Source organism: Rhinopithecus bieti, unplaced genomic scaffold (assembly GCF_001698545.2).
Source record: "Rhinopithecus bieti isolate Rb0 unplaced genomic scaffold, ASM169854v2 scaffold_19840, whole genome shotgun sequence".
Classification (NCBI taxonomy): domain Eukaryota; kingdom Metazoa; phylum Chordata; class Mammalia; order Primates; family Cercopithecidae; genus Rhinopithecus; species Rhinopithecus bieti.
Window position 1 is genome coordinate 56,387 of NW_016809771.1, and position 25,772 is coordinate 82,158.

A 25,772-nucleotide genomic window follows, 5' to 3' on the forward strand; every position below is an offset into this window, starting at 1 on the left:
GGCCATAATTTTACATTATATGTGATTATTTTAATCAAAGAATATGATTTCACTCATGGCCTGACAAACCCATGTAACAATGATCCATATTATAACACAACTATAATTCATAAGGAATGGAATAAAGTGGTAAACTGAATCGATTTGAAATTAGACATATCTAATTGAATTTCAACTTTGCAAATCCTCTAGCTGTGCAACCTTTAGTAATTAACCTCTATGAGCCTGTTTCCTCACTGAACAATAGGAATGGTAACATCAGAGGGTTGGTGTGAGAACAAAATGAAATTATACATGTAAAGTGCCTAGAATACTACTTGCCTTACATTAGGGGCTTAATGCTAATTATTTATATATAATAAGAAAAGGAGGAACAATTGACCTCTTTAGGTAGAAAATTTGGACTAACGGCCTTAAGAAAGCGAGAACTATATGGTTGCTTGAATTTTCGAGGAATCAAAGAGGAAGTACTAGAATTCTGAAGAATTCATAAGGCAGAAATGAGATTTAACTACCTTTTGGTAGTTAAATCTCATTAGCTAATGTGATCTCATAGCTAATGTGGATTCCACAAAAAGAAGCCTTGAACACTCTATTCCAGCCGTAACCTCAGGAGTTTCCTCTGGGTAGTAGTGGTTTGTTACTTACTTAACATGAAGAGACTTAAGTATGAAGCCAAAAAGTAAAGACTCTTAGACCTAGGGCATACCATCTGCCTAGCATTAAGCAAGAGTTGAAAGTCAGTTACAGAAGCAAAGTCATTTCTAACATGATTAATGTTCCATCCTTGAACGTGGCAGGAAGACTGCAAAAGATATTTGGAAGCCAATGTTTCCTCTGAATAAAGTAAACGAGTATACGCTAAGCCCCCCTCCCTGGACCATGCTGGCCTGTTAGATAAGTTGCCAATGTGGAGTCTGCAAACTCTGGAGCAAACTGGCTATCCAGGATGAGAAAATATCTCAAGGCCAATGATCATTGCTACCGTAAATGCACAGTGCACCGTATAAACACTGGGGTCAGATACAGTTATCCAGCATATTACTCAAAAACACATCTAGCTCAGAGCTGACAAGATAATCTGTTCCTGTGAGTGCAAAGCAGACTGGAATGCTGCAGCTATGACCTACTCAAGGAAAGAAAAAAGAAAGTGAAACTCTCCAAGGGCTCCATCTCATGTTCTTTATGCAGGCAAAACTCCAACAGACTTCAAAAGAAGTGTTGCCTAAGGAGGGAGGACTGGTCCGAGCTCACTGGGGGTATCATTTCCATGATCATGTTGCCATCTACATTTGGTAGACTGGCAAATGCAAATATTTCAGATACAAGTTTAAATAGATGAAAAAAGAAGTGTGAAATAGCTTGGAGATTTGCTTGCAAAAGAAACCTCAGAATTCCAGGAAAAGGATTTAAAATCAGAAGCTTCATAAGTTATCCAAAAATCCCATGAGGGTATTGGTGTGTGATCATATCAGAAATAAGTGTTTTTCATCATATGTTCTCACTCATAAGTGGGAGCTAAGCTATGAGGATGCAAAGGCATAAGAATGACACAATGGACTTTGGGAACTCAGGGGAAAAGGTGGGAAGGGGGTGAGGGGTAAACAACCACAAATAGGGTAAAGTGTATACTGCTCAGGTGATGGGTGCACCAAAATCTCACAAATCACTGCTAAAGAACTTACACATGTAACCAAATACCACCTGTTCCCCAATAACCTATGGAAATAAAAAAATTTAAAACAAATTTAAATGGACATATATTGCATTCTAACATATCACATGATCACAAAACTGTGTATTTAAAAAATAATTTTCCAAACTTTAAGTACATTCTTAAAAGGTCAGTAACATTTTTCTAATAGACATATAGGCTATATTTTGGTGTTTTAACAAAGTTTTAACATACGTGATCCTGATAAATGCAAACAAGCCAAAGTGCAGCAAACGTACTTACAGGAGGACCTATTGGGGGAGCAGGTGGAGAGAGAAGAAGAGGGAGAGAGATGAGTTAGTGAATATGCAAAATATTAAAATCAAACAAAAGATATGAGCATAATCATCAGCATGATATAACAGACATGGAAGTTTTTTAAAATTCACTGATTCTTAACCGTTTTTAGGCCATGGAGCCTTTGATACCATTTCAGAAAAATTTATAATTGTACACAAAATTTTACATAAAATTTCAAGTGATTTTTAGATTGCCTGAAGCCTGTCTATGAATTACTGAGAGGTTCATATATCTTAAGTAAAGACTAATTTATAAAAGTTTAGATAAGTATGAATTATGAGAATATTTGGTAATTTATGATAGACCAGTCACAGAGAATTGATATATAACTTCTTGAGTTTGATAAAACAGCCAAATGAGAAATGTACCTATTATTTGTCCTTAGAATTTTTTATTCGACACTATTATAAATATATAAAAGTCTAGTTCCTCATGTTTATATAAATTTCTTTAAAACCATCAAAACAGGCAAAGTCTAAGACAATTTTAAATATTTCACATACCATTATGCTCAATTAAAATACCAGTTAGTTCTAAGTAGCTAGAACGTTGAATGACTTATTTCCTATGAAACTTTGAAAGCGTACATTTTTCACTTTTCCCAATAATCCTCTTCTTGACAACAATGCAAAGATCATTCATGATTAGATCCATGTTCTTATTCTTTCTTTTCCTCAACAAATTTATAAATATCCTCTATCAGAAACTTACACTTTGGAAGGAACCACAACAAATCCAATTATTTAGGATTCAATGAGCTTTAAAAGGTACTTTGATAACACTCTTTAAAAAAAAAGTAACTAACACAGCCAATTAATAAATTTTCATAAACCTTTTTACTTCAACATCTTTCTTAAAATGGAAGAGGAAATGAAGCAAGAAAATAAACCACACCATCATCTGCTATCAGCTCTGATAGGTAATGTTCTGTTTCAATACTAGTAATTGATTTATTTTTAATATTGATAAATATTTAGAGAAAATACTGAAAATAACAATTTACGGCATGCTAGAGTCAAATCTTAAATTACTTTATCTTGCATGGAAGAATTAATGGCCTCATAAGACTTTATGTGGTCACTTCCCAAAAAAAAGAAAAACGGTAAGTGAACTCATTTATACAGATCACCTCAGTTTCAAAAGAAATTTTACTTGACTTTTACGTTTTACATTGGAGATTTGTTTTACATACAGGGATTTGACCCGAAAGCAAGAATGTCCTGAAGTAGGAATCAGGACAATTGGTTCTGTTTCAAGTTCTGCCTTGGCCAAATCACCTGAATGCTATGGGCCTCCATTTCCTCAACTACAAAATGGAAATTCTGGATTGATTACTAAGGCTCCTGTCATTAATAAAATTCCATGGTTGTACAAGAAGGATAACACATTCTCAGATTTTGAAAACAATGAGAGTAAAAGCATGACAAAATTGTGCCAACTGGATAAAATAGCAACACAGCTTTCTAAGACACGTGCCCTAGTGTCCCAAGGCAGATGTTTTTGCAAAGGACCTACATTTACTGACCACCTACATAGATGGAAACGTGGCTGATGCTATCACACTGTGTGCAGCTGAGAAACTCTCCGTTGTACACAGAAAGGACAGACTTAACTTGACCCAGTAAATAAGCCCCAAATGGGTACCAAATGTTACTAAACTGCAATTAACAATACTTTGCAAACTTCCCCTTTTTGCAGTTTGATAGAAATAAGAAGATTTAAAAAAAACAAAAACAAAAACAAAAAAAAAAACTAGGTCTAGCAGAGAAGATTTAAATGCACATCTACAACCTCCAACAAGACAATATTATCATTAATTAGGAAGAACAGATGCCGGAACTTAACCAGAACATGAGTGACATAGAGCAGCTGAAAGAGAGACTTACCAGATTCTCCTCTTCGGCCTCTCTTACCTCGTTTCCCTGGAGGGCCTGAAATACAAAGGATAATGTTTTGAGTGTAGTTTAACTTTTTTTCCCGGTTCCACCAAAATGGCTAGTAAATAATTTATATATATTTTCTCATTGTTTTTATCTACCAATTTCAAGAAAGAGACCAGATATTTGTAAAGGTCAGTACTGTCTTTTGTGTTTCAGCAAAACTCTTAAGGTTCATTTAATTATAAAAGCTACTCTAGATACATGATCATCCAGGGTTACTTAACACCAATGATTCAGAATTTTTGTTCATCCTGCTTTAATATCATCAGTAAAGAAAGAGTTTGCTAAGAAAATTGTTAGTGTTGAGTTTTATGTTTCTAAGGAATATTTCTTTTCAGTATATGAATAATTAAAGTACTAATTAATCATTTAAAGGTATAAGTACAAATGATTTATAGTTTCTTTTCAGTCAGGTCCATCATAATTTTCCGAAAATGTTTAGTTGGCAGTTAGTTAAATGTATATATTAGTAATGGAAAATAATCCTTAGAAATATTTATATCTCATTAAATGTGAATATATTGGAATTTTACCGATCAACAACCACCTGAATAAAATCACAACCTTTTTAATAGGGCAGTATTTAGGTAGTAATTATAGACCTGATTTTTCTACAACGGCAAGGTCATTATTGTCATTCAATAAATAGTCAGACTTTATGACGATCCCATTTTAAAAGCAGAGAAATAAAACTTCTTTTTTTTTTAATTTTAACTGGTGAGTTACTGGTAAAGACCACCAAGCTAGTATGTATCAGACTTAGCACAAGATTCTAGACGTTCATGGCTTTCAAGCCATTATTCTCAATTATATAATTTCTGTCCTCATTTCCTTGGGCAGGAGTAGCCTTGCACTGAATTATGGTTCAGGCAAACAGAAGAGAATAATTAGCCCACAATGAGAATTGAGGTCTTATAATATTTGCCAGGAGAAGAAGGCCAAGGAAAATACAGAACTGCCTGATTTTAAAGAATGAGCTGCTAAGTAGGACTGATGACTTCCAAACTTTAGAAAGTTCAAGACACAAGCAGCACAGGCCTTAGTATCCAGGCGACTTTCAATGTGATCCTGAGCTACCGGCTCCCACATGGAAACACTATCATGGGAAATAAAAACATCAGTGGGGCAGTTAGTTTCCTCCCAATCCCTTACACAGAGTAAGTCTCAAACACACACACACACATACACATAGAGACATAATCTGATATATAAAACTTCCTTAAGACTAAGAATTATATTTTTTCTAGTACAACATCAGTTAAACTAAGAACTCTCTAGCAACCACTATATACTTATAATGTCTGTGGTTCACATGGTAGGACCATTAGAAGCCACTGTGGAAGAGATGACAGATGAGAATTTTCCAAAACTGAATATAGTAGTCCTATGATTTAACATATATTTCAAGTGGCATGTAAAAATAGTTCACCCTAACCATGTGGAAGGAGAAACTTAGGAATATTCAAAGACAAAAAAAAAAAGTTAGGAAATACCAGAGGGAAATTATAATGGAAAGTACTTTGACTGACTGTTGTCTCACCTACAACAAAGGTGCCAGAAAGGCCCAGCCCTGATTTTTACAACATGTCTTAAAGGCCGCTAATTATTACTTATTTATTGGGAATTAGCTTCTTTGCCATTTTCCCCCTGAAGAATGTGTCTTTCAACAGTAGATTTCATCAAATAAAAACAATAGATTGCACAAATGTTTAAGAATTAACTTGAATACATTTTTATTTTATTTAACAGAGAGAAGATTATGAAAAAAATGATTAAAGAAGCACTCACATCTTTTGAAGAAATCAAAAACCAAAATACGAATATTTCTGAACATATCTGGATTAAATATTCAATCAGAAGGTTTAAAGAAATGAATGAAATGCTGTGGTAAATCTGCTTGTCATATTGAGAATTGAAGAACAGGATGCAAGCAAACTGAAATGGCATTTGGCAAGACAGATATCTATTGAATATGGTAGGGTTTTACAAAGAATGTCATAATATTTGACAGAGAAAATGAACTTAAACTAAGTTATGAGAAGATGGAATATAAACTAATGAATTTACAAAGAAAATACTGGATTTAAGAAAAGCAGGTTATAATTATTATTGGAATCAGAAAACTGCAGGGAGCATTATACTGAGCTTGGTGAACTAATAAATTATACAAAACTCTCAGAAAAGTCTAGGTAAAGATCTTACTTACAAAGAGAATAATCTGATGTTTGAAGAAGTCTACTGTGCAGATCAAGTAATTTGATCTTGCTTCTGAATTTAAAGACAAAAAGAATAATAAAAATGAAATGGATGAGACGAATTTGGCAATGGATAGCTGGCAGAACAGAGTGAGAAGATAAGAAATCAGAAAAGAGAAACCAGACAAAACTGATGTTAACAATTGTCACAAAAGATAGTGGCCATTTCCATTCCAAACTGAGTAGTGAATTGTTAGCCAGGCATGAGCTGTATGAACACATACAGAAGTTGGAACATGGTTCTCATTCACTAAACTTGGCCAGATCTTTGCAACAGAAATTCTCAGTAAATTCTATCAGCAGAAAGACATGACTCTGCAAAAGAAACTGGTTCAAGAATATGAATGGGAACAGAAAAAACAGCAGCTATCAGCAACAGAGGAAGTGAAAACTTACAAGCAGAAAATTCATTCAATGAAGAATGAATTACAGAAAACAGACAGAGATGACAAAACCAGATTGCTCTTCAGTGTTAGAAAATTCAGGACAATTGGTACTATCCATGCTTCAGAAAGAGTTCTTGCTAAGTTTCAAAAATAGATGCAAGCTGTCAGCCTGAGATAGAATTAGTAAAAATTTGCCATCATGGTAATTATTTAAAAACCAGTGACTATAAACCCAAGTTCAGACAGACCCAGTTCATCAAATAACAAAGGAAAGCTTCCTAAACCATTCCAGTTCCTCACTAATGATGTACCCCCTTGATAAGGCTCTTCTCTAAAGTTAGATATGTACCTAGAAGGAAACATATGCCCCTCTATGGGCCCTCATATGATCGTGAGGGTGGGTGGTTACTGGAAGCAGCTGGAATACTCTTCCCTGGCTCATCAGATGAATTACCAAAACCTGTCAATTCTACCCATATTACTTGGATCTGTTCACTCTTCTCCACTCCTAAGAGTATAATATTTCAAGGCTGAGTTTAAACTTAATCTTTCTTGGCACTCCAGTAACAGATTTTTTCACAGTGATGTTATTTCTCTTTGAAAATATTTTTACCTTTTATAAACATTTACAATAAACACACAGGAAGTATTTAGAGAAAAGTTTCAGAATTCATCATTGGCTAGGTGTTTTGTTTTGACCTCTTGTTTTCTATTTCAACACACATTTCTGGTTGGATCTGCTTTTGCAGAGCAGGTATCATGTGGATAAAAAGCAAAGGGAAGGCTCACGCCCTGGGTGATTGTGCTTAGGTGTGTGTTGTCATAAACACCTGAGAATAGGGAGAAGATGGCTAGCTCATTACAAGAATGGCTTAACGGTCGCCACTGACACAGGTCCATTAGACAACACATTCCTGACTGAATGGAGGAGGTAATTAATGAACATAAAGACACACACTAGGTGTTCAATAAATATCAGCTCCCTCTTTTACTTTATTTATATTTTCTTTTTAGTCCATTGTGATTCTACTTGATAATTTTATAAAAGTTGACTATGTATGTGAACAAGATTGCAAGAGATTAATATCACCTTATAATTATACTATTCAAAGAGGCAATTTAATATACTAAAGACAACATGGAACACAGAGTTAAAACCTGTGGATTTTCACTGCTGTGTGAATTGAGTTGACTTTCAACTAATCTCTTTGATTTTAATCTGCTACCTGGTAAATAATACTCATTCTGCCCCATCTGTATGATTATTGTGAGGATGAAACTGTAAACTGCTATTACATTATACTAAACAAGTATTTCCTTCATTTTTCATTCATGTGTTGAAGCTTATAAACCATTTCTGTGCTATATTACCGTCATATTCATCAACAAGAATAGTAAGATTTTTAAACATAGTAAGATTGCTAAAATAGTAAGATTTTGACACATTCTAATAAAAAGCTGAAACTTAGAAGCTTCATCGCCAGAAGCACAGGGAACTTTAAGTACATTAGATAAAAAAAATCATAAAATACCTCAAACAGTAGAAAATATTCCCAAAAAAATACTCTTATTCAGAGTTTTCGAGGCAGAAAATGGAGATGTTATGGCAAAGGAAAGGGCAGGAAACTTAACTTGTGATCTGGGAGGGACAGAGTGAGGATGAAGCTCTTTGCAGATGGAGCAGCCCTCTTGATGGACGCATGCTGGGGTAGGGAAGTCTGGAGGACAAATGTGTGCAACACCCAAGATGCTCCTCCACCCCCAAAGGATCCCTGAACAGGTCGCCAACAGCTGCAGCTGGCTCTTGGGAGGGAGGAACCCGTCTGGGCAGAGGAGACAGCGGATCATCCTTTCTCAACCAACCTCCCCCATCCTCCAGCTACGTTCAGAGACTAAACCAGGTTTGCCTTCAGGTCCTCTGGATTAACCTTACAAGCAGGCACAGATTAATTTCACCGCTCTCCCCAAAGTCCTCCCACCTGTTTGCTTGCTTAATGCCTGAAATTCCTTCAAGATGGACCAAAGCCTTTCATTCCACAATTAGAAGTAAAAGGCTTAAATGGCAATGCCTGGTAGAAGTAGAACACTAACTAAAATTTATTCTCTCCATACTCATAAAATGTCTGTACTACAACAGACCCACGAGGTCATATGAGCCAAAGGTTTTCATGCTCTGCTTAGAATCTGGACCATCAGATCAGCTCCAGATTGCCATACTGAATTGCAACCGTTTAAAGTAAAACCTCCATGGCTAAAACAAGTGTATAAATGATTCACATTTCTGCAAATGTAAAACTGAGCCCAACAGAGGTGAAAAACCTGCCCACAGTCCCACACAGCAGATCCCAGCTTCCTGATTCCAAACCAGCAAATGTTTGAGGGACTATTTTCTTACACATTATGAAACTAATAAATGTATTCAAATTAATTGTTTGCTAGTAAGATTTTTACTGTATTTTAGTTAGAAACAACAAAAATTGTTGCCAAATTTTATTTTTTATAACCTAATCAGAGCAACATAATTTTAATAAAGTAGCTCATCACACTGCCTGTCAATTTCGAATTCACATTCCGCAGACACAACCGGCCACAACCAGCCCGAACTTTCCAAAGTACTTTATCAATGGCCCACCTTGTATTTTCGAACATCGCTACTTAGACAGATGTATTATTAATCCTTGTGACAGCCTTCCACTAGACTGTAAGCTCATGAAGGGAGAAATTCTCTTGTTCATCCTTGTATCTCCAGCAGCAGGCATGAGGCTGACCACTGGGAAACCTTTAAAGGAGCACTGCCTATGAACTATTTGATGCACATCAACGTTATTTCATACTCATGGCAAAACCACAATTACTTTTGCACCAACCTAATACATTAATTTTCAGAAGAAATGACTTTTTTTTATTCAGGAGATTTATTTCCCAAGATTTTCTCAATCAGCATGTACTCTACTATACATAACACAGGGTTGTTTGTTTTAAATTTCTTTTATGTGTGTATTTTGTTTCAAATTTCCTCAAGTTTTAATTTCTGTGGAATGTCAGTCTATAAACGAAGTTAATCATAATAAATAATAGGAAATAATTTCAGCTTACAATAGCCAAGTTCCATAACTCTCACTACAGAGTATTATTCAGATAATACAGTAATCATTTTAAAGATAATGCGTTCAATTGAAAATCTGGAAAAGTCTCTCTCCTTTATTTTAACAATACAAAAGATATACTAACAAATGTTTGAGGGACTATTTCCTTACACATTATTAAAGTAATAAATGTATTTAAATTAATTGTTTGCTAGTAAGATTTTTACAGTAAGAAACAACAAAAATTAAGTCACCAAATTTTTATTTTTATAACCTAATCAGAGCAACATAATTTTAATAAAGTAGCTCATCACACTGCCTGTCAATTTCGAATTCACATTCCGCAGACACAACCGGCCACAACCAGCCCGAACTTTCCAAAGTACTTTATCAATGGCCCACCTTGTATTTTTCGAACATCGCTACTTAGACAGATGTATTATTAATCCTTGTGACAGCCTTCCACTAGACTGTAAGCTCATGAAGGGAGAAATTCTCTTGTTCATCCTTGTATCTCCAGCAGCAGGCATGAGGCTGACCACTGGGAAACCTTTAAAGGAGCACTGCCTATGAACTATTTGATGCACATCAACGTTATTTCATACTCATGGCAAAAACCACAATTACTTTTGCACCAACCTAATACATTAATTTTTCAGAAGAAATGACTTTTTTTTATTCAGGAGATTTATTTCCCAAGATTTTCTCAATCAGCATGTACTCTACTATACATAACACAGGGTTGTTTGTTTTAAATTTCTTTTATGTGTGTATTTTTGTTTCAAATTTCCTCAAGTTTTAATTTCTGTGGAATGTCAGTCTATAAACGAAGTTAATCATAATAAATAATAGGAAATAATTTCAGCTTACAATAGCCAAGTTCCATAACTCTCACTACAGAGTATTATTCAGATAATACAGTAATCATTTTAAAGATAATGCGTTCAATTGAAAATCTGGAAAAGTCTCTCTCCTTTATTTTTAACAATACAAAAGATATACTAACAAATGTTTGAGGGACTATTTCCTTACACATTATTAAAGTAATAAATGTATTTAAATTAATTGTTTGCTAGTAAGATTTTTACAGTAAGAAACAACAAAAATTAAGTCACCAAATTTTTATTTTTATAACCTAATCAGAGCAACATAATTTTAATAAAGTAGCTCATCACACTGCCTGTCAATTTCGAATTCACATTCCGCAGACACAACCGGCCACAACCAGCCCGAACTTTCCAAAGTACTTTATCAATGGCCCACCTTGTATTTTTCGAACATCGCTACTTAGACAGATGTATTATTAATCCTTGTGACAGCCTTCCACTAGACTGTAAGCTCATGAAGGGAGAAATTCTCTTGTTCATCCTTGTATCTCCAGCAGCAGGCATGAGGCTGACCACTGGGAAACCTTTAAAGGAGCACTGCCTATGAACTATTTGATGCACATCAACGTTATTTCATACTCATGGCAAAAACCACAATTACTTTTGCACCAACCTAATACATTAATTTTTCAGAAGAAATGACTTTTTTTTATTCAGGAGATTTATTTCCCAAGATTTTCTCAATCAGCATGTACTCTACTATACATAACACAGGGTTGTTTGTTTTAAATTTCTTTTATGTGTGTATTTTTGTTTCAAATTTCCTCAAGTTTTAATTTCTGTGGAATGTCAGTCTATAAACGAAGTTAATCATAATAAATAATAGGAAATAATTTCAGCTTACAATAGCCAAGTTCCATAACTCTCACTACAGAGTATTATTCAGATAATACAGTAATCATTTTAAAGATAATGCGTTCAATTGAAAATCTGGAAAAGTCTCTCTCCTTTATTTTTAACAATACAAAAGATATACTAACAAATGTTTGAGGGACTATTTCCTTACACATTATTAAAGTAATAAATGTATTTAAATTAATTGTTTGCTAGTAAGATTTTTACAGTAAGAAACAACAAAAATTAAGTCACCAAATTTTTATTTTTATAACCTAATCAGAGCAACATAATTTTAATAAAGTTATGAATATTTATAATATACTGTTCCCCTAAAGTAGATTTGTTTTGTGAAATTCCAAGAGGATATTTTTTAAATCAAATAAAAATACCAAATATTTAATTTTATGAATAGTCCTTTCATAAATATGCTTATTTTCAAGCTTTTATACCAAGTGATTTATGATAATTCCACATAAAATTTATAAAACATAAAGAATATGCAGAAACTATGTTCACCGAATGAAGATAAAACACAATAAAGCCCATGGAAGGTACAAAAAGATTTAAAAAAAACTCTCTTCAAGTGGCTAATAAATTATCAGTATATACATTAGACCACCTAAAACCAACTGAGAGGATATGTATGTGTGTACTGGTTTAAATGTAAAATGTAATATTCATTGGTGTAGTAGTCAGTGCTTTAGAAGAAAATGGGCAAGTTATTCCAGAATATACTTCTCATGTGGAAAATTTTTTGTTTGACACAGTCTTACTCTGTCACTGAGGCTGGTGACAGTGTAAGTGGTGTTGAACATCGCTACTTAGACAGGGTGCAGTGGTGATAACAGCTCACTGTAACCTCAAACTCCTGGGCTCAAGCAATTCTCCTGTCTCCGTCTCCTGAACAGCTTGGGCTATGGGCACACATCAGCGTGACCAGCTAAGTCTTTTATTTTTTGTAGAGACACGGTCTCACTCTTGCCCAGACTGGTCTCAAAGTCCTGGTCTCGAGCAATCCTCCTGCCTTGGGCTCCCAAAGAGTTAGAATTAAAGGTGTGAGCCATCGTGACTGGCCTAAGAGAGTTATTAAGCAGCAAGGATACACTTCTGGAAAAGCATGTTATCTTTCTCATGAAATGCACTGAGAGCAGGACTCTTATTTGTTTCTATATTTTTTTCAATTTTATTTATTTACTTATTGAGACAGAGTCTTACTCTGTCACCCAGGCTGGAGTGCAGTGATGTGATCTTGGCTCACTGCAACCTCCACCTCCTGAGTTCAAGCGATTCTCCTGCCTTAGCCTCACGAGTAGCTGGGACCACCACGCCTAGTTAATTTTTTTTTTTTTCATATTTTTAGCAGAGATGGGGTTTTGGCCAGGCTAGTCTCAAACTGCTGAATTCATGTGATCCACCTACCTGTGACTCCAGAAGTGCTGGGATTACAGGCATGAGCCACTGTGCCTGGCCTCAATTTGAAATAAAGTGAAAATTTTCACAATTGCCATTAAGATGTTTTAAGTAAATACAAACAAATTACATCAGAATTGTGGTAAATCTAATTCTCAACATTATGTGATCATTAGAATTATTTTTAAATTGGTTGAGTTTCTACTCCTGTGGAGAGAGGTCAATAAACCAAAATTACCTTCTAAAACTTATTCCCAGTTATCGCAGTGTAAGTTTAGTTCTTTGTGGTGCTAGGATTAAATGAAGCATGTCAAGTTTAACTGAGAATTAGTTGATATTCATTAATTTCATAAGTAGGAAAAACTGATCACATTCATGAGATAACTGGGGTCTCTCACAAGGACATACTGGAAAATACTACTGCACTTAAACAATAAAAGAAATGGATCTCCAAACTGAGTGCAATGTTTTCTGGGCTTTATATCAATGCTTTGTTTCCAGAAATGGAATTCCAGAAAATGAGGGGTTATCTTTGTTGCTGTTTTTAGTATCTAGATAATAAATATAGTAGAATATTCCATAGAAACTGTTCAAGACTACAAACAGCCTCATGTTGCAGTTCATTGACTTTAATGAGGTCTGATGTGGCACAGTTGTTATTTCTATCATTCTTTTCCCACACATAAAGTGTTTCATTATTATGGTACTAGAATGTTTTACCCCAGGATCCTACAGGGGATTTATCATGACAGCTTTTTTTATTTCTACTTGTGGGGAAGGGAGCTGCAAAATGTCAGAGAGTAGGGGTTGGGAAATAGGAAAGATATGATTCTTTGTGAGATTACATGCTATGTAACAAGAGTGACTATTATCTATACAATGTAACATATTAACATGAAAAACAGTTTCCAAGCTTGCAGAAAAATATTTTAAATTAGCTTTGCAGATTACATGTTTCTAATGGAATTGAGAGTGGTAGACACCTCTTTTAAAGATAAACAAAAATGTTAAACTAACAGAAAAAAATAAGATCAACAGTTGAATGTAGTTTTTCAAATATTCAATAAATAAAATTATGTTAATTTTTATTTATCAAAGATTGAAATAATCTTCATGGAAAATTTTAAAAGTGGGCTAATAGAAACTAGGATTTGTTTTTATTAATGGCTTTGTGACACCACAAGCCTTTGCCAAATTTCCGATGGATGAATTAAGCAGCACCACACACACCATTACACATATGTAAATAGCCCAGATATTTAGGCGGGTGCTAAATTAATCATTTAGCATGATGCCAAAATTTCCACCCAGTAGTAAAAAGACTCATAGAACAATAATACAGAACTGCTTTAACACTCGAAATGAGTGATGGAAAATGAAAAAACAGAAAGGCAANTTTTCAAATATTCAATAAATAAAATTATGTTAATTTTATTTATCAAAGATTGAAATAATCTTCATGGAAAATTTTAAAAGTGGGCTAATAGAAACTAGGATTTGTTTTATTAATGGCTTTGTGACACCACAAGCCTTTGCCAAATTTCCGATGGATGAATTAAGCAGCACCACACACACCATTACACATATGTAAATAGCCCAGATATTTAGGCGGGTGCTAAATTAATCATTTAGCATGATGCCAAAATTTCCACCCAGTAGTAAAAAGACTCATAGAACAATAATACAGAACTGCTTTAACACTCGAAATGAGTGATGGAAAATGAAAAAACAGAAAGGCAAGACAAAGCCATTCGAGTAAGAGTAGGAGTAGTTCAGAGACAGAGGGTAACATGGAAGTCTGGACCCAGTGAAATAAGCATGAAGGCATGGGCATACTAAAACAATCAGTGCAGGAATGATAGAGTAAGATCTGTCTGTGGAAGCCAGAGAACCTAGTAAGCCCCTGTATCATGTGGGGGAAAAGCACAAAATACTAGGAAATAATACAAGGGACAATGATGATGACTAATATTTATGAGTGCCACCACACACCTTGCACTGGGCTAAGCACTGTACATGCTTGGTCTCACTTATTTTTACTAGTTGTGTGATCGCAATACAATTTTGGAAAGTGACGATATAGAGAGGTTAAAAGATTTGCTCAACAGCACATAGGTAGTAAACAGTGGGTTAGGGATGTATATCAAGACAGCCTGACACTTCGATTACAAATGCTGAAACTAACAATTTGGTCACTTATTAAACACACTATAGATCACTGTATTTTCTGATACAAAAACACACAACTGCCCGAAAGAAAATAGGAAATTTAAGTCAACTTAGAAAAAATATGTTCATGAGTATTTCTGAAGCCCTTTATTTAAAATCTTTGTTTATAGGCTTATTTTAGCTTTTCATTTTAAAGGAAAATAATCATGAGAAATCACTGGCCAACAGTTAATAAACTTTTATTTTACAAAGTTAAAAAGACAGTGTTCTCTTTTCATACACTGAGAACACTCATGGCTAGCCTAAGGGAATGTGATTAACACATATTTATGTTTAAGCTCAGTTAATATGCTCTTACAGCATGCACAGCAGTTTTTACCCATTCTGTTATATATAAGTATTTAAAGTGACAGAAATAAGAAAAATATTGATCTTTTAGAAAGGAGGGATATTGCCTGTCTTATTCATTATTGTATTCTTAGTATCTGGCACATAATTAAATGTTAAATAGATGACCTTTTTTAAAGTAGTATTTCTGCTAGTTAAAAAGAAAACAAAACAAAACAAAATGGCAGAGTACAACTTCTGAAATCAGCCATAAGGTTTGAACCTGTCTCTTCAACAATTTAGCTATGTGACTTTGGACAAACTAACCTCTTAGAACTCTTGTCTTCATCTACAAAATGTCAATAATATCTATCTCAGACTTGTTCTGAGTGTCAAGTGAGATATTTTACTTGTGAGGTACTGAGCACATAGCAGCTGTGGAGACACAGCATCTGTGCCCATAAAGGCAAGTGCTACTTAGGAGATATTTAGGTTAGGGGGCTTGACTTTGATTAATTAGATAATCGGGGAGGAAAGAGCAACCTCTAATCCTCTTCAGCCTACAATCCAGCCCTCACAAGGTTCCCAAAGTGACCTATCTCTTCTTACCATCCTTCCATGGCCCCCTTAACCCCCCTTCATTGCCCCCTTGCCATGTCAGACCCTAACAGTATCACATAGCGTAATGATAATGGACATGAACTCTGGCAGATGAGGTAAATCATAGCATCTATTTCGTTTTTGTGAACATGTTAGCAGTTGGTCCATTTACATACACGTCTGGCACAGAGTAAACATTCTTTAGATGTTACCAATTGTAATGCTTTTTCACATCTCTGAATGTTTTTCGTTTGTCTAGGAAGTGCTTTGCAGATGGTACCTTCCACACGTTGGGTGCTCAGTACCAACTTAGACTAAATATTCCAAAAAAAAAAACAACAACAACAACAAAAATCATTACCTTCTTGGAAAAATGAGTTCATGGCTTTCAGAATTTGGGCTGTCATTCACCCAAGCTTAAAATATCAAGGTAATTTTTTAGTCCTTCCCTCGCATTCTTGGGAAATTTAGTGTTTCATCAATATTTTTCCTTGAAACAACTCTTGACTGTCCCTTTGTTTTCATTCCCAATGCTGATGCTATAGTTTGGGCCCATACTTTTCAACTCTAAATGCTTACTGGTCTGTCTCAAATCCACCTCCATAAACTACTAGGGTAATCATTTTAACCTATTTTCATCATGCAATTCTCCAGATCAATAAGCTTTCATGCTACATAAGGGAGGAAGTACTTACACATTGGTCCAACACACAAGGTTTTCTCCTATCTAACAAATCCAACACAAGTCTCCATACTACCTAAAAGAGTCTGTCTTGCCTAATCCTTGGTCTTTCATCACTCTTGTGCTCTCCTTACTTAAATTTAAGTTCTAGAAGACATAATTGAGGACTGACAATCCTTTCTCCTTTGCCATGTATTTGGCCCATTTTTCTCCTCTAGTATTTTTTCCAGCATACCCATGAATTGATTCTTGTTGGGATAGAAATTCTGCCTTCTTCACTATCACTACCAGGTTAATACAGTTCAATTTTAATAGAGTTGTTAAGTAAAAACACAACATTTTAAAAATTTTACTCCATTACCTAAATAGGAATAGGAATAGATTTCATACCTCAAACTATAGTTTAAGGAGGAGCTGCTATTTTGTCTATTTAAGGAATTAATTTGCTCAATGCTATGATGTATTTGGAAATGTCATGCATATAAAAAGTGCTCTACAAAATGCCAAATTATCTTGCTAAACTAACTGAGAACACAGTGCAGTGTAGGTTAGGATTACAGTTGGCCTCCCATAGAAAATGCTAACATAGGTGATCTTCACCAGAAAATCAAATCCCATTTGACCATTTAAAAAGATACTTGAAATCTCCTAACCTCCCCTACTGAGTTTCATTGCCTCCTTCAGAATAAACACAGTTATTCCCCTACAGTTAAATTTCAGATTCATACTGACAGGCAAATTTCCTAGCATACAAAAACACCATGAGTAGATTTGTTTTTTTTTTTTTTTTTTTTTTTTTTTTTTGAGACGGAGTCTCACTCTGTTGCCAGGGCTGGAGTGCAGTGGCCGGATCTCAGCTCACTGCAAGCTCCGCCTCCCGGGTTCACGCCATTCTCCTGCCTCAGCCTCCCAAGTAGCTGGGACTACAGGCGCCCGCCACCTCGCCCGGCTAGTTTTTTGTATTTTTTAGTAGAGACGGGGTTTCACCGTGTTAGCCAGGATGGTCTCGATCTCCTGACCTCGTGATCCGCCCGTCTCGGCCTCCCAAAGTGCTGGGATTACAGGCTCGAGCCACCGCGCCCGGCCATCCATGAGTAGATTTCTATGAATAAAATGTTTCCCCATATGATTTCATAATAATTCTAGCACTTTAATGCTGCTATATCTATCACATGGCAAGTAAAACTTTTCCAATGAAACTATAGACGGGCCAATCCAAGACATGATTTTAACTTCTGAGGTTGAGTTTCTTTTCTATGTTGCATAGGAACTAACACAGATTTTTTTAAAATATCAAAAGCCTTGATATACACACACTCTTTTGCCCTTAGGTAATAAAGAAAACATACACCAAAATTTTATTGGCTTTCCATCTGGCGTCTTTCGTACTAATGAAGATGGGAAGCTTCAAAACATGCTGAGGTTTGGATGAGTGTCAGAGGTCTACCTACAAGTGCCAATCAACTTAAAGGACTTATGAAAGGTCCTTGATCAAGTAGACCAAGAGCTCAGGAGCTAACTATCAGAGGTGAAAGCTCGAGGGTTACAACTTAGGTTATGAGGGAGAAAGTAATTTCAAAGTAGAATTTGAGTTCTTTTATTTTGCAACTTGACTATCATAAGGGCTTTTCATAAAATAGGACAGTTTTAAAATATGGCATTTTATTATGATATCAAGTAACATGAGAGGAAAACCTTCAAGGAAAAAATTAACTGTAGTAAATATAGAAGAATTGTAATAATCACAAATAGAATGGATACTATGAAGTCTATTTTATGCTCCTTAGTAAATTGACACAAAAGATGTCTTGAATAAGACAATTGTACAATATAAGTAAAATAAATTTCGTACACAAAGTTTTGTGTAAAATATATTCAACAGAATAAATTTTCACTAGTAGTGATACTCATATCCATATTTAAGAACAAAATGAGGAAATTAGGGTCTTAATCCACTTTGACACAACCTATATTCTATCCACATGCATTATTTATGAATATGCATGACTTAATCAGGTTTAATCATTCCTCATATTCAGCCTCCTCATTAAACAATTATTATTAAGAAATTCTTAAATTCTACTGGTAAGCTTTGAAGTTAGTTGTTAATACACAGCATGAAAAAGGATTACTATTAATAACATAAATCCCCAAGACACCTGATTGAATTTGATTGTTCTCTGAATATTTTATGCCGAGATAAAAACGGACACAACTAAAACAGTTCTTGACTATTAAAATATTTTAAGTCAAAAATAGCCATGAGTGCCTATGCCATCAACACTCTATGTGTATGTTGGGTTTCCTTCTGAAAAGGTCTCATGAATTTGTGAGAGATGCAAGGCCTAAAACAAAAACAAAATAAAAATAAAGAACAATGTTAGCCAATATACAATACAGTGTTACACTGCAAATGGCATTGATTATGCCACAGTTGCTCAGAGAAGAGAGTTGAGAAAAGGTTGTCGGAAAAGAAAAATTTTAATTTAACTTTAAAAAGTCGATAAAAGGCTGGGTGCTGTGGCTCATGCCTATAATCCCAGCACTTTGGGAGGCCAAGGCATGTGGATCACCTGAGGTCAGGAGTTTGAGACCAGCCTGGCCAACAAGATAAAATCTGTCTCTACTAAAAATACAAAAATTAGCCAGGCTTGGCGGCACGTGCCTGTAATCCCAGCTACTCAGGAGGTTGAGGCAGGAGAATTGCTTAAATCTGGGAGACAGAAGTTGCAGTAAGCCAAGATCACACCACTGCACTCCAGCCTGGGCAACAGAGCAAGACTCCGTCTCAAAAAAAAAAAAATGGATAAAAGAGGATAAGGAAGGATAAAAATAATAATAATAAGGCACAGTTCCAGTGCAGTGGTTCACATCTGTAATCCCAATACCTTGGGAAGTGGAGGCGGAAGGATCGGTTGAACCCAGTTTGAGACCAGCCTGGGCAACACAGTGGGACCTTGTCTCTAATAATAATAATACGGCATAAACACAGCTAGCCACATGCACTGCCGCTCACCATGGGACTACATTCACTGGAATTTTTGTTTGAAATAAGATTGGATAAGTAAGTCCAGTCCAGATTATTGAAGTCCTCAAATGGCACGAGAAAAAGTTAAGAAATTCTCCAATACATAACAAGAATCAAATATAGATTGAGTAGTAAGATAATGACATGAAGAAAATGGTGTTTTGTGAGGACTAACCTGGCAGGAATTAGGGAAGCCAATTATGAGTCTCTTACAGAAGCTAAGGCACAGTGATAAAGGGACTAGTGACAAATGGGGACAAAAAACAGAAACTGAAAGTAATACTTGACAAAAAGAGTCAAAGTTGGAGGATTAATTGGATTTAGGAGCTGAATACAACAGGTTGAAACTCAAAGATGGTCTCCAAGGATTTGAGCCTTATAGAATAGAAAATTGGTGGTACTATTTACATATATTGGATAGATTAAACGAAAGATCCCTCTGCCATTAACATGATAGTCAGATGTCAACCTTAGGCCTTGGAAACAGTTTCAGAATATTGGCATATTTATATGAATTAGATCCTCTGTGGAGTCTACATTTCTTCTTTTAACACGATATGCACAGACCTTTACACTTGAAGATTTGCCCCAAAACTTGGAAAACATTTGTTCTTGTATTTGGACATCCACAGTATGCAAGGTTAGTTTTGTAGATGTAATTACAAAGTTCTACAAGTAAATGGATAATAAGTTGATGTTAACATTACAGAATCCTTACCAACAAATCATCAAATGGAGGCCAAACCTACTATGGTTGTTTGTATCTTTCTATTGATTCCCTTAAAATCTGTAAAATACATTCTGATATTTTCACTCAAATACAGTGATTTAATTCAGAATTTCCGTCAGTTGAATATTGATTTGAATCATTTCTGAACTAGGAAGACAGCAGGAACAGTGGCTAGAGAGCCAGAGACCTCCCATGCATTGTCATTAAGTTCTACAGAATATTAGACATCTTATCTATAACATGAAAGGACTGTACTGGAGCTCCATGTTTCCTTCCAACAAGATGATTCTATGAGAAGCAAAAGAAAATCATTTTTTTTCTAACTAAATGACCACACCTGGTCTCCAGTACCTACAAAAGCCCTAACCCTAGGTCCACCAAAGTAAATACAAGAATGCCAGCCAAGTCAATTGATTTCACATCCAATGGGCATGCAAATCATTATGTGAGTATCATAGGAAGCACCACCTTGAGGAGGTACAGGGTAGAAGTAGAGCACGGTGTATCCAATGTACTGCTAAGGAGGGCAGTCAGCCTGCAGAACTCTATTGGCTTTCCAGAACTGTGGCAAGAACTCACGAGTGGTAATGAATGAGAGCAATGTGCTCTGCTCCTTTCGGACTCATCTAGCCCCTCGGACTGGACTGATGGCTACAGCTGAGAAATTCCAAAGGGATTGAGGAGGGGAAGTGCCCAGGGCATGATGCAGGCACACAAATCCCTCTGGAGTCCTAATCATTCTGCCCGAGTACACGCAATCATGAAGCACAGTTGTTTGATCTGGCTACACACTCTCTTTCTTGCGAGGGAGAGGGAGGACTGTTTAGAAGTAGGAACACTCCCATTCAGTTGCATCACAAATTGTGATAAATCAATGGCCAGTCCTTGTCCAGCCATGTCAATTATAATCTGGCCAGATCAGTTGTACATTCCAGAAGAATGTAGGGAACTGTTTTCTATAGTTACCTGACAGAAACATGTTATGTTTGTTGTGCTAGAAAATGTTGATGCAGTAATCCAAACACCACCAAATGGCTTGCAAATACCTTTTTGGTGCTCTGTGTGTGTGTGTGCGCGCGCACGCAGGTGCATGCATGTGTGTTTAAGAAATAAATTTTTTCTCCCTTAATGCTATGCCTTACTTTTATTCCACTGCATGAAACAACCAAAAATATCTAATATTAATTTAGAGGAAGTCTTGCAAAGAGAACCTACTGAACAACTCTGTTTTTATTTAGACTATGCCAGTCTTATGACTATCTCTGGTCATTAGGCCTAGATTTTGAGCCACAATTGACAAGACTTTCCTTGTGATGACAGATTAAAGTATTCACTGTATGGCAAGGTTTTTTATTTCACTGCAGCAACCAATGATGAAATGCAATATGGTCAGATTAAAGGTAGCACATAACTACCCTTTTGTAGTAGTAATGTCTTCGGTGAACCCACACATGCTATCGGTCATTTAAATCCATAACCTGGAGCTGAGCAGAGCCCCATCAAAGTCTTCTTTACATGCCCCACCTGCCCTGGGGCGGTGCATACATCATTTAACGCAAAGCTTAGTGACAGCTGCAGAAATGTACTCAGTGAAGCTAAAATAGACAGCAATCTAGAATAATAGTGATGGAAATATCTGGACATTCATATTTAAATGAATGAAATGATCACCCCAAATCCAGAGCTGATTTGCAGCTGGTACACATCAGCACTATACCACACTGGCTGTTGGTCAGTTTTAGAAGCACCACTCACCCCAAGTGCCTCTTTTCCTAATACCTGACCATCCTAGCCCCTTCCCCAGAGCCCCTGGAATGCCACGCAAAATGGGTACTCAAGGAAGAAAACCCCTGGCCCAGCAGGAGGTCTCCCAAACTCGGTTCCAGCATTGAGACTGGCATCCATTATGATTTGCTGAAAGGCAAATTGATAAATACTTTGAATACTACCCTGCCTATCTCCATCATCAATACAGCACGTATCATGTTATATTGCAGTTATTTCTTTATAAGTCAGCATTCATCTACTATTCTCAAGCACTTAAAAACAGAGAACCAGTCTAATTCATCTTGAACTCTAGCACCTAGGAGAATGGTAGAGTATAAACAGATCCTTGGTGAATCTATGGATGAATGACTTCTAAAATAATCAAATTCCTTTCTTCCTTTTTTTGAGACAGGATCTTGCTGTGCCTCCAGCACTCCCAGGCTGGAGTGCCATGGCACGATCATAGCTCACTGGAGCCTCAAAATCCTGGGTTAAAGGGATCCTCCTGCTTCACTCACTCATGTAGCTAGGATTACAGGTGCATGACGCCATACCTGGCTAATTTTTTTATTGTTATATTTTCATAAAGATGGGGTCTCACCATGTTGCCCAGGCTAGTCTCTAGTGATCCTGGCCTCAAGCAATCCTCCCAAAATGCTGAGATTACAGGTGTGAGCGACTACATCCAGCCCCAAAATCAAATTTCACCATGTCACTTTGATCATATAATACTTTCAGATAAAATTATTCTCATTCTTACACAATATTTGCAACTTCTTATAAGGCTTTTCATATAGACACATGTGGTCTTCAAGGTTTTTTTTTGGCTTTCACATAGGAAGATAGCAATGGTGAACTAACAGTCCCAAGAGGGAATTCTTTTGAGTTACTTGTGCTTCGTGTCTTACACCTGCCACTGTCCTCTGGAAGCATAATAAACTTTATAAAGGAACATCCTATGGATATAAAAATATCAACATTAAGAAAAATTACTTTCATCTGACGCACTATAGAAATAATCTCAAGAACTTATATTCTTCAAATACCCATACTTTTTGAATGTATATAATGGTTAAGACTCCATTGAGCACCGGGGTCCCCTACCCCAGCACTTTTAATCTAAACATAGTGAAACTCTTTGACGTCTACGGGAAAAAAAAACACTGAAAGTAGTTTTGTCTTCACTGCGTTTAAAATTACAGTCACAGAGTGTTTTAAAATATTTCCATTGGACAATATTTTGGTGCCAGACAGGAACCTAAATTTTGTTTCATCGTGTTGGGGAACATTTAGGATATCAGGAAGCACAGTGGAAAAATTTCTTTACAGAAGAATATACTCTCCAACTCCTGGTGAACAGTTTTTGTTTTCTTTTCCAGGGAGTAGTTTATGTACTAAGTTTAGGCCACACATGAAAGTAATATCTCCCTCAAGAGACTGCCTTTGGCTTATGCTGATTTTTTTCAGGCCAAGACTATGGTAATGATTTAAGGAGGAAAAGAAGCAAAATGGAATAGGACGAAAAGATGGAAGAAAAGGGATTAGAGAAATGAACAGTTTTCCCAATAGAATTCAACACAATTAAAGTATGTGTTGGGAAATCGCGAGGGTCAGATCTCAGAACCAAAGTCAATGAGACAGTGCCTTCATTGGGTAATCCATACTGGGTATTACGATTCCATACTGGGTATTATGATTCACCAAAGGAACGTCAAAGATGCAACAATAATCGAAAACCAAGTTTGTCTTCTAAGTTCAGTTCTCATTACACAATAACCAGAAGTCTACTGGGGTGCGTGCCATTGCTTTCGGTGGCTCCTCCAAGGCCAGCTGTGCATAGCTTCAGTAGCTTGGAAGCTGGCCAGTGCAGTAAGCCCCATGCTGGACTTGGGAAACTAATCCCCTGTATTATTGCTTTTTCACAGGTGGGACACCTGCCCTTTTCTTTTATCAAAGTCTTCCTAATGACATATTAAAGGCTCCCCAAACTCAACACAGCATTGGATTATTACAGTTGAATGAAAAGATAAAAGCACAAAGAAACATGAGTAATGAGTAAGCAGGATATTTAGTCTAAGGACCTGATGCACATGCAACAGATTTACCATTTTTGACAGCCAGACTGAAAGGGAGGGAGAGAAGGAAGGAAGGAAGGGAGGGAGGGAGGGAGACAGGGAAGAGGAGGGAGGTAGGGAAAAGGAGAGAAGAGAAAGAGCAAAATGGGAGGGAAAGCAAACAAACTCAGGATTCTTTGAATTGTCAGTTTGTCAAAGGAAGTTTACTTCTGAATCTCCTATGATAAATCTGATAATCCTATATAGTAGTTTAAAATATAAAACCAGCAGCATGGCCAAATGAAAAGATAATAGGTTTTGGTGCTTACAGGTCTGTATTATAATCCTATCACCACTAAATATGTTATTCTCTAAATGTGACAATGGGTGTGGCTCTCAGTTTTCTCATCTATAAAATGGAAATAATAAATATGACCTCATGAAGTATTTACTTCATAATTAGAGACCTTACTATTGCCTGGCTCTGGGTTCGGTGGTATAGTTAAAACAGAGAAAAGATGCACAGAGTCTTTACAATGGAGCTTACATACAAACAGAGGAGACAGGAGATAAGGAAACCAAGAAATATATCACGTATTTACGTACTGAGATTAGTCCTATGAAAGACATAGGTCCTATAAGAGGAAATAATTACGATGAAGAATGAGGTGAGATACGAATAGCAGAGGCTATGACACATATTAAGCCCTCAAGAAATATGAATTTCTTCACTTTATAATTTAACCACTCTACAAAATACAAGTATTTTAAACTATTAAAATATTTTGGGGCTTAGCAGAAAACTCTTGCAGACTTGCCAAAAAAGGCAATTTAAAGCTAGCAATACCTAATTAATTTTCTTTTTTTAATTTTTTTTAAGAGACAGGATCTCATTCTGTCACCGAAGCTGGAGTACAGTGGCATGATCATGGCTTACCGCAGCCTCGACCTCCCTGGCTCAATGAATTCTCTCGCCTGAGCCTCCTCAGTAGTTGGGACAGTAGGCATGCACCACCACACCCAGCTGATTTATTTTTATTTTTAGTCGACAAAGTGTCTTGCTACGCTGCCCATGTTGGTCTCAAACTAGTGGCCTCAAGCAATCCTCTCACCTCAGTCTCCCAAAGTGCTGAGTGAAAGTCACCATGCCCAGCCCCTAATTAGCTTTAAAGTATGTGGAATTTCACGTCAACTTTTAACTACTGCTTAAATGTAGAGCATCAGGGACCATGATCATTTAGGTCAATCCCAGCAGTCTAAGTATGCTGAAGTCGAAAGCTGAATGGCAAACATTTGTGACTACATCTAAAAGGAAGGTGGAACAAAAAAGAATTGGGACGTTTAGTACAGGCCAAGACAAGAACACTTTTTGGGCTCTCTGTAAATGAAATCTTCATATCCCTCTATGGCGCTATTTTCTTTTCCTGGAGAAAATCATGAGAACTGGAATTGTCCAGGAAATGTGGAAGCTGCTGGCGTCTAAACATTTGAAAACTCACTTTATTTATTCATATATGAAATAAGCATATGCTACTTACCTTAAATAGCTAAATATTAAAATATACAATTTTGAAAATAAAAGCAAGATAACTATATAATA